General features: G+C 46.4%; 1 long non-coding RNA gene across 1 annotated transcript; it reads right to left on the bottom strand.

Annotated features, from left to right (window-relative positions):
• Window positions 1-447: 447 nt before the first annotated feature.
• LOC121147726 lies at window positions 448-2,669 on the bottom strand. Its single transcript, XR_005882469.1, has 2 exons — window positions 2,355-2,669; window positions 448-704 (listed from the first exon to the last, which is right to left on the bottom strand). It is a non-coding gene; the product is annotated as an uncharacterized LOC121147726 (long non-coding RNA).
• Between the last annotated feature and the right edge of the window lie 6,715 nt (window positions 2,670-9,384).

Here is a 9,384-nt window from a genome sequence, read left to right as displayed (position 1 = left end):
GCTGATGCCTTCCCCCCTGCTGCCCCCTCTTAACTTGCACCCTGGAGTGTACAGACATGTCAGCGAAACTCCAGGAGGGCCTCTCAGGTTTACAGCCCCTTCTTCTGCCACAGCTCTGTGCGCCCTCCCCCTCTCGTTGTTCTATGCCTGCTTCTTCCAGGCTGGCTAATAATGCTTTAAACATGTTAGGTAATCAGACTTCCCCAGGCAGTCACTTTGACCTTGCAATTTCCTCCCATACATTCTTCCTTTGACTTTCAAACTTGTGTTTTTCCGCTCCATGATGTGTGTGGGTCATGGCTAATGGAATGGGCTTCATCAGCTATGCCTTCCCCACAGCAGGAAAGAGGAAATTCAAGGGTTGGTGTTTAATTCACGTGGCTAACAAACTACTGTTTTGCCTCCGCTGAGGCCATGGGCTTACTTTGTGCCATGAAGCCCTGGGTCTGGTTTCTGTTTCTGTTTATTGACTGGGGAAAGTCTGGAGCTGTCATAAATGGCTGAACACTCCCTGGGGCCTGGAGGGACTGAAGGCTGCGTGTCTTCTCGCGTGCTTGGTCCACCTTGTATTCATTTGCACTTAGTTCCTTGAAGGTTTCGAGGGCTTTTACTGCATGTGCATCTAACCCATGACCATGGACTCCTGGGGAAGGTCACTCTGTCCCTTGTCACGCTCTCTCCTGCTGAGCAGGCAGAGTAGAACCCTGTGGGGAAGGGGAAAACGCTGCTGACAGGTGCCAGGACAAGAGGAGCAGCCCCAACACCCCAGCAGGTGGTGGTGGTGGTGGGGAGACCTAGCCATTGTGTCAATGCTTTAGGTGCCTGGAGAAAAGCAATTGTCCTTGTCCTGAAAGCCTGGCCCCTGATTGTGGGACTTGAGTGGTGTCCCAGCCCCCCTGAGAAGCTTAACGATGCAGCAATGATCATAAGACCTCACTCCTCAACTTCCCTGTGTCCTGGAAAGGAGAGGTGGAAAGCAGACTGCCCCTTGGCACCTGGAGGCAGGGTATGAGTCTCAACATCTCTTAACGCTGTAAGACTCTAGGGGGTGGCAAAGTGGATGATACCCTGCTTGGGTCTCCTGTATCCCATATCAGTGCTTGGGTTCAAGCCATGGCTTCATTCCTGAAGCCAGCTCCCTGCTAATGTGCACCTCAGGATGGAGTAGGTGATGGATGGCTGAAGTCTCGGGTCCCTGCCATCCACGTGAGAAATGTAGTTGGGGTTCTAAGTTCCTGGCTTTGTACAACTGCAGCTGTTGTGAACATTGGGGGGTGTCAACCGGTAGAAAGGAGGTCCCAGTGTCTTCTGCTGTTTAAGTGGGTTAATATCATATTAAGAAATATCAGCAGATAGTCCAGGGCGAGTCTCATGCTTGGGTCATCTTTTGAAGCAAGCTGAGGCGGGTTTGATGTCTGGATGCCTGCTCCCTTCCACCCTGCTGTCCTACACATCTCTGTCCTTTTCTTTTCCCTCCTATCTTCCCTGCCCTCTTCAACCCCAACCTGTCTCTGTCCTCCCCCCCCCCCTTGATAAGCACATGTCAAAAAGTCATGGCAAATGGAATTAAAATATAAATTTGTTTTTGTGCAAATATCTTTTTTTGGGGGGGGAATCCATGCACAGCTTTTTTCTTTTAATCATTTGCATCTCCCATGAATTTTGTGAAGATGTTGATATTTGTGTTCTTTTCAACAGCCTCTTCCCCAGCCCTAGGTCCTCTCTGCGAATGGGCAGGAGAATATTCTGGAATTTCTGGGAATATTCTGGAATCATTGTGGTTACGTAAAGTGATCGATGGTCTCCCCGAATCTCTCTCCTCTGACCTTTCAAGACATTTTGTGGGTCTCATTGTGCATTTCTTTTTTGTGAACTAAAGCGGCAGATGCGTAGCATTGCCAGATTGAGCCAATAAAGATACAGGGGACCATTCATGTTTCAATGTCAGACAAGCAGCACGTACAAGTTCCGGTACAAGTGTGCTCATTCGTTTTGCAGAACATACTTACAGAAAACATTATTCCTTACCTCCTTGAAATCCAAAAGCTACCAGGTAACTTAGAGCCCTGTTATACAGCCCCAGGCACGTGGCTGGCATGTAGTCCTCGTTCCCTCCATGTCTGCCGTGAACTGGGTCCTCTTGATAGGATGCAGTTTAGTTCCTTCCCTCCATTTGTTTCTTATTCACAGCCTTAGCCCAGTCAAGAGAACCAAGTAGCTCTTAGTCCTGTAGGCACCACACAGACATGTGTTTGCACTGAAAGCAGCTAACTCTGGATTGGAGCCCTTCAGGGACCCCTATGGATTGAGTGCCAGGTTGGTGGTGGCCAAGTGTAGGGCACCTGTATGCTTACACCTGTTGTATCCACAGTGAGCCTTCCATTATGGCCATTGCAGCCTCCTTGACCAAAGAAGGCTCAGAGTTGAATCCACTTGCTGAAAGCCAGATGGGCTTTGACTTCAAATTCCATACTTGCTCTATTCCACGTGAATGCATTTGTGTCTCCCTGAAAAACAGACAAACAAAACAACACACACACACACAAAACCTGGAGACCACATCTGCTTCTCCATACAGACACAGCCATTTCCTTAACCATCCTTGAATGGCCTAATTTCCAGTCTATTTACTTAGATCGTGCATGTCTTGGGGCATCTGTTCTGATGACAAGAGCAAAGACAGAAACACGTGAAGAAGCTTCCCAGGTTTGGGAACAGGCTCAGTGGGTTCCTGATCTCCTGCTTTCTGGGAAAGGGCTGCCCGAGGACTTTAGGAAGCTGCCCCGGCAGGTTGGATCCGTTTTTAGATGGTTCCTCCGAGACACTCCGGCTATCTGACTTCTTTCTCCTTCCTTCGGCTCCTTTTCCTTCTCTCACTGTTTGTCACTCCCAAAGCTTCCTATAATTTCTTTCTTGAGCCTCTCTTGCTGGCAGTATTGGGCAAGGGCACGCTCAGACGCCTGCTTATCTCACAGTGTTGTTTTAGCTTTAATGTTTGACAGCTCTCTCAAGATCCAAGAATTTAAGACTCTCTGTCGCCTATCTTTGGCAAGGTTAGGTCCAGGTCGTTCTCTGAGTTAAAATTGTATTAGCATTGTTCCCCTTTGCCCAGTTCTATCTTTCTGGAAGCTATAAACAGTGACCAGGAGATGTCACTAGATAGGAAACTAATTAGAAGGGGTGGGGGGAAAGTGCTGTCTTTATCTTGGGGCAAGTTTGTTTTTCTAATGGGGAAGTTTCCAAAGGTTCCTAATGTTGTGACTTTCAGGGATAAAACCTAGTGAAAAAGGGTACACTTCCCACGTAGATCTTTTCTCTCCATTCTTCCCCTTTGAACTTTGCTTCTGAGTACACAAAACCTGTGTTGGTGAGTGCTAAGCCAGGAAGGAAGAGAGAATGCCTTGTAAATGACCCTTTCACAGCCACTTGGCTGGGAGTGTCTTTCCCACCCAAGATTATGATTTTCCTTTGAGTTGGGAAGGTTGTTTGGGGGGGCAATAAATTGTGATGTTGGTTACCCTTCACTTTCATTGCAAGCTATTCCTCCCTTGGAAACTACTGTTCTTAACAGTTGAACCTCAGGGGTCTCTGAGGCTTTGCCACTAAAAGAGCCAAGAAAAAAAGAAAAAAAAAAAAGAAAAGAAAAATCTTGAAGCCCTTTGTTTTGGAAAGATGGAGGCCCCTTTTGTTTTCCAACTTTGGTGACAGGAAATTTGAAAACAAGGAAAGAGACCTTGACTCTTAACGGAGAATACTGTTATGTCAGAGAATTTTAGTGAGGGTTCATACTAATCGAACTGAAAAAGAAAAAAAGAAATAAAAGTGAAATACATCAGAGTTATGACTACACAGGGGGACTTCAGAAAGTCTGTGGGCAAAAGTAATTACAAGACAAAAATTCTAAGCTTTGTTTTGTAGTCCAAGCCCCATGATATTCAAAACAGTGATGGCACCAACTCCTTGGTCCATCCATGGGGCACTGCAGATTCTGGGAGTGTCACTAGGCCTGTACAACCTTTTCCCTAGGGTGTCCTTTAAGTAGCTGTTATAATTAGGAAACCAGAAGCCATCAGAAGGGGCCAGATCAGATCAAAACTCTTGGAAATCGCCCTTGTTTGAGGAGTGAACAGGAGCGCTGTTGGTGAGGAGAGGGTCTCCCCACAGCTTCCCCGGGCAATTCCCCAGCTCACGTATGTTCACTTTCTCCCAACAGTGAGCAGATCTGGTTTTTCTCTGACCTTCTGAAAGTCAAGAGCAAAATGCCTCAAGTGCCCTCAAATGTTGCTGCCCCAGCTTTGGCTCCTGACCCCCTCAGATCTTGCTTTGCCTGGGCGAGTCTGCCTCTGGTAACTCTATGGCCTTGGTTGCATTTCAGGATAGCACCGGTCTGGGTTTTGTTTCCTGCACTGATAACTTTAGGAAATGCTTGGGGATCTTGAATCTACTTGTTTAAAAAAAATGCCCATGGAAAACCGGTCTTGTCTGCAGATGACTGGGGTGCGGAGAGATTGGCACCCTAGGCGGCAGAAGGATCCCTGCACTTTGATTTTCCAATCAAAATTGTTGGAGAGGTCTGTGGTGTGGGCTATTGCTTCTGCTGCTCATCGCCTTCTGTCTCCAGTTAGGGCATGGAAAGGATGAATTGTTTTCCGTATAAATGCTCATGGATGGCCCACTGGGAAGGGCATTGCCTCAACCCTTCGGAAAGCAAGTTCTCTGGAGTAGGTGTGGTAGGAAAACACTGCTTGACACACCCACTTCTACATCAGAGTACCAGGGGGTGAAGTACCATTTCCATTTTGAAAAAAAATTAAAACATTAAAAAAAAATCTATTTATTTATTTTGTTAGAAAGGCAGATGTACAGAGAGAAGGAGAGGCAGAAAGATCTTCCATCCGCTGTTTCTCTTCCCAGATGACCTCTATGGCTACAACTGAGCTGATCTGAAGCTAGGAACCAAGAGCTTCTTCTGGGTCTCCCATGCGGGTGCAGGGTTTCAAGGCTTTGGGCCGTCCTTGACTGCTTTCCCAGGACACAAGCAGGGAGCTGGATGGGAAGTGGAGCAGCTGGAACATGAACCGGTATCCATATTGGATGCTGGTGTTTGTAGATGCACGATGGGCCTGTTGAGTCATGGTGCTGGACCCACATTTCCACCTTCAGTTTAGTTTCCTAATGGACCTCAAGGACAGCAGGTTGCAGCCCAGGTACTTGGGTGCCTATGACCTGTACTGGAGATGCAATAGAATTTCTGGCCTAGACCCGGCTGTTGCAGGCATTTGGAGCATGAAGCACAGTGTGAAAGAATCCCCTCTCACACCTTCTCTGTCCCTCTTCCTTTCAAATGAAAAGATACTTAAACAATAACTTTAAAGTAAAAACTAGCATTGTAAATAATGATTTCTCTGCGATATTGTCCCTGTAACTTTTTTTTTTCAGAAAGAATAAATGATTTCACTGCCAAGCTTCACTATAAATTTGAGTGTGTTTTTACCTCAATTTTAGCAGAATTTGTTTTGCTCCTATATGGACTCTTTCCATACTGATGTTTTTCCCTGCACTTGATCTGTTCAGACACGGTACGAGTTATCAGTCAGCTTATGGATCTTATTTTTAAGATTCATGCTTATTTTTTTTTTCACAAATTTTCAAGAATCTTTTGGAAGATCATTGATATTAGCTTTATTTGGCTGCCACTATAGCGCAATGCATAGGACGGGCTAGTTGTATCAAGAGGAAAAGTTCATTTTTTGAACCATGGTTTCAGAGGTGCAAGGTCTAGGTGTTTTGTCCTTTCTGGCTGGTAGAGTCCCAACGTGGCACAGGGAATCACATGGCAGGAGAGGGGGCATGTGTGTATGCCTGCCTATGCAGTTCTCTCTCTCTCCCCATCCTCTTTACAATGCCACCGAGACCCAATCCCTGAATGCCACAGTCAGATTAAGGTTCTATGTATTTCATATCATTGAAGAGGACTTTGGGTATTACATCTCTCCATGAGTTTAGGGAAACAAATAATATTCACACCGTTATGTTCATTTCTGAAAAGGACTGTCTTGGTTATCGATGGTTTTGTATTTGCACATCTCTTCTGAGAAGCACCTGCACATCACACTGGCATGACTGGCTCCTCAGCCAGAAAGTCCCCCAGAGGAAGGACTTGTGAATCAAAGTTCAATGCATACGAAGTGCTACTGGAAAACATTTCAGCTTCAGTTACTGGAAAGTGTTAGTGGCGGAAACAGTGGTACTTACTGAGGTACTTAAATTTTACAAGTGACAGAAGTATTTATCGTAACTTCTTCTCGTTTTGTTTTTTAGTTTTCCTTCGCTGCGTGTAGCACAGTTTGTCCAGAAGCCTGAGAGAGAAACAAAGAGGGGAGGACTACTGGGAAGTAGAGTTACCATCTACCACCATTGGGTGAGAGAAGATGACTACTTGTTCACAGGTGTGAAAGCAGCAAGGACTCTCCTTTCAAGAGAACAGGCTTTTTTCTTTTTTTTATGTAAAAAGTAGCCTTCTAACAAACACCAGCGTTTTGAGCTGGATTCTCATTTGTCTCCTTCAAACTCTGCACCTAAGTCTTTTTGGTATCTGGGGAGAGATTTTCTCACAGGCTCAAGTTTTTTTTTTCACAGGAATCAAAACAAGTTGTTACTGGCAGCTGGATTACGGGAAGCCTTGCGTGTGCCACTAGGCGGAGGGAAGGCGTTCTTCTGTCTCGGTGTCGTGTTTGTGACTGCTGAATGGCAGGGCAGAAGAGGAACCTTATCACACTTGGACACCTACGCTGAAGTTTTCTCCATGCTGGCGTGATGACCTTGTTATGCTTATCTCTTTAAGGAATCAGGAGCAATTGTTTGGTAACCTCCATGATGGAGGAAAACCATTCTCTCAGATGGTAGGCAGTCCCTGGTAACTGGAGAAACCTGTTGTGGCCAGGGTCACGTGCTTGGCCACGTCCATGTGTATGACTTTGAGTCTAGTGTTTCTTGTGAAGGGGAGCAAGGGCATAGCACTAATGGAGTCGCTGAGCTGACCCTGGTGATGCAGTCTAGCCAGCTTGATTTTATGCGTGGAAGCCACAGCATTGGGGCGGGACAATTTGACCTGTAGAATAGTTCTCTTAGAGTGCTTAGAGGCTGTGAAGGTGAGGCCCTCAACTGGCATGCAAGCACAAAACCTTGAAGCAAGCGGGAAACCGGGAAGAAGCTCTTGGTTCCTGACTCCAGGTTGGCTCAGCTCTGGCTGTGGTGGCCATGTGGGGAGTAAAACAGCAGGTGGAAGATGTTTCTCTCTCTCCTCTCTGTAAATCTGCCTTTCCGATAAAAAGAAATAAATCTTAAAAACAACAACATCATAGAGTGCCACACCCTAGAGCGGTGTGGCAAACAGGATGACCTCTGAGACCACACGGGTCCTGAGTCGGGTCATGCTTCTCTTCTGACTCCACGGCCTTAATGTGGGCAGTTTATCTCCTATGTCTTGAGTTTTTATAGAATAGAAGTCATGTTGCCACCAGGAGCAGAGCTTTCTCTCTCTGCCATGTTCTGCCACCTGCAAATCAGGCCAGTTCTGACTCCCACAGTGCACATGGAAGCTTCTGCTGCCGCCACTCTGGCCTGAGTCACCACCGTGTTCCACTTGGATTATCACATGAGTCCCTGCACTGATCCTTCTTTAGCCTGTACACAATAGCTGGGCGTGATTCTTCAAAAAAAATCCCAAGCTGAACACCTACCAGTGCTTTCCCAGCTCATTCAAAATCAGAGTGCTTGCCCTGACTTAACAGGTCCTTTTTGATTTGGTTCTTTGTTGAGTCTCTGACCTCACTTCTAATGACTCCATTCCTGCTCTTGGTCATTTGAATCTCTTTGCTACTTCTAGAACACAGGAAGCACCTTCCCTGCACAGGGAATGGGCCTTGCCCAGGAAGCTCTTCCCCACATACCCACCCTCACTCCCACTCAGACGTCCACAAAGGCTCTTATTTTGCCCAATTTTTCTTCCATAGTTTGCATTTCTTGCCACCCGACACTCGGTGCATTTCCTGTCTCTCTCACCGGCCTTGGAATGCCAACTCCTCAAGAGCAGAATGTCTGCCTAGGTTGTTTGTTTCTGTAGCTCTGGTGCCTGGAAGAGTGCCTCGTTGGTTAATACTCGATAAATGAATGAATAAGATCTGCTTCACAGAGTTATTTAAAAAATTAAATGATGTAATACTTCTGAAATGCTTGGCGTAATGCCCTACACATGGTGTGAATGCAATAAAAGTTAGCTGTTATTATTTCTATCAGAGTTTAGTGACAAGAAACTCATTTAGTAGTGGAAAATGGAAATTTAACTGCTGAGAGCTGGCAGAGACAATCGGGAATAAATCACTCCGATTCTTTTGTTGGGCCTGGCTTATCATGGTTCTTTACTGTGAATTCTTTCTTTCTTCTGCCTTTTTTTTCCTTCCTTCCTCTCCCTCTCTTAAAATATCTGTTTATTTGAAAGCTGAGTTGAGAGAGAGAGAGAGAGAGAGAGAGAGAGAATCGGTCTCCCATCTGCTGGTTCATTCCCCAGCTGGGCCAGGCTGAAGGCAGAAGACAGGAGCCAGGAGCTTCTTCTGGGTCTCCCAGATGGGTGCAGGGTCTCAAGGCTTTGGGCTGTCCTCGACTGCTTTCCCAGGCCACAGGCAGGGAGCTGGATGGGAAGTGAGGCCACTGGGACATGAACCAACACCCTATGGGATCCTGGTGTGTACAAGGTGAGGACTTTAACCACTAGGCTACTGTGCCAGGCCCTAAAATAGGTCTTTTTAAAAGCAGATCTCTCCACCATTTATTGAAGTTCTTCCTCCCAGCTACATGTCAGACACTTGGCGGGCTCTGAAACATATTTATAGCACTTACTTCTTACAGTAATCCCAATAGGGCTTCCTGGGCTAAAATAGAAACTCCTCACCCCAGTTTTCAAGAGGGCAGAGGGGATTGTCAACTTCCCGTGCTCCACACTGCCTGGTGTTCTGCCAGAATTGGAAAACCAGAAAAGGAGAGCAGAGGTTAGGATCCACTGTGCTACTCATTCTGTGTGTTCTGTGGACCCAGCTAATGTGACAAGAAAGGGAAGCCATCTCTGCTTACAGTCTGGGAGATGTTGTTTTGGAATTTCTGGACCTACTGAACTGGCAAGAAGTGTTGACTCGCAGGCGTGTGTCTTGGGTAAGATTAGGTTTTTTTTTTGCTGTGACGGAGAGGAAACTCTACATAACAATGACCTGAGTGAGTAAGTCCTTGTTTTTGACTCCTGAAGTGAATCTGGAAGCAGGGATTACGGAGTACTTGAGGCTGCTCTGTGATGCCTAAAAGTTTGTGGCATTCTGCTTGGGGCGTTGGTCC

Source organism: Ochotona curzoniae, unplaced genomic scaffold (genome assembly GCF_017591425.1).
Source record: "Ochotona curzoniae isolate NIBS_2020 unplaced genomic scaffold, NIBS_Ocur_1.0 scaffold_461, whole genome shotgun sequence".
Lineage (NCBI taxonomy): Eukaryota > Metazoa > Chordata > Mammalia > Lagomorpha > Ochotonidae > Ochotona > Ochotona curzoniae.
This window is presented reverse-complemented; position numbering and strand designations above follow the sequence as displayed.